At 67.6% G+C, this 980-nt stretch overlaps 1 protein-coding gene across 1 annotated transcript in view; it reads right to left on the bottom strand.

Moving 5' to 3' along the window:
- PITX3 (paired like homeodomain 3) overlaps window positions 1–974 on the bottom strand; it is a 21829-nt gene extending 20855 nt beyond the window's left edge. The window contains exon 1 of the mRNA XM_005416510.2: window positions 807–974. The gene's annotated coding sequence lies outside the window, so the exon portion shown is untranslated. The remainder of the gene's footprint in view (window positions 1–806) is intronic.
- Window positions 975–980: the final 6 nt, after the last annotated feature.

Genomic DNA, 980 nt, shown 5'->3' with positions numbered 1-980 from the left:
GCGCCCCCGCGGCCAGCGGCGTCCCGGGGCGGATTCGCTCCGTCCGCCGGGGCCGGCTCACTTCTCCCCGGCGCTGCAGGGAGGTCGGCTCTGCTGTAAACAGGAGCCAGCCCTTACATAAATATAATTTATCCAACTGTCCAAAAGCCGTCGGGCTGCCTTCCTTTTCCCCGGCGACATCTCCCCGCCTCTGCTCCCTGCGCCTTTCTGCCCCGGACCCTGCAGACAGCTGAGTCTCAGCCCGCAATGCCGTTATTTACAGCGAATCCCGGCTAATTTAAACAGCCCCCTGCCCCGCTCGTCCGAGTGGAAAATGACTAAGTTTAGCAACGCCGAGAGACTACAGCAGCGCTTGTCGGAGAGGGGCCCGCGTCGGCCCCGAGGGGACGGTCGGGGCTGCGGCACCCCGACGGCGGCGAGTAGGGGGTCGCCAGGCCCTACAAGGGCAGAGCAGGGGAAGCGCCGCGCCCCACTGCCAGGCGGGCAGCCCTCCTTGGCAGCGACAGGGAGCAGTTCGGCCGCGCACAGCCCCGGGACCCCTTCTGCATGGCAGGGCATGGCTCTATCAGCCCGCTCTCACCTGGTTGCCGCCCCTTGACCCACGGGAGGCGACGGAAAGCCGATCTCGCGCTGAACTGGGGCTGACCCCGTGCTGCCGAGCACAGCACACCTAGCCACCCCGCCGGGGATGCTCTTACCCTGTGCCAGCATCGGAAAGGTTACGGGGGCCGGGCTAGTATGAAGGGGCTCAGAGTGAAAGGAGGGGAGAAGGTCGCCCGGAACGCCGGGGACGGAAAGGCACTTACAGTGGCTCCAGATGCGGGTTCGGCTGAGCGGACTTAATCCTGCGAGAGGAGCGAAGCTGACCGCCGCCCCGCGTCCCGGGCTGCTCTGCCGCTGTCACAAAGTAAATCCCCCCGGCTCCCCTGCCACTCTGCGCGTCGCTGCCGGCCCGCGGCTCACCGGGAGGGGGGGGGCGG

Source organism: Geospiza fortis, unplaced genomic scaffold (assembly GCF_000277835.1).
Source record: "Geospiza fortis unplaced genomic scaffold, GeoFor_1.0 scaffold130, whole genome shotgun sequence".
Classification (NCBI taxonomy): Eukaryota; Metazoa; Chordata; class Aves; order Passeriformes; family Thraupidae; genus Geospiza; species Geospiza fortis.
This window is presented reverse-complemented; position numbering and strand designations above follow the sequence as displayed.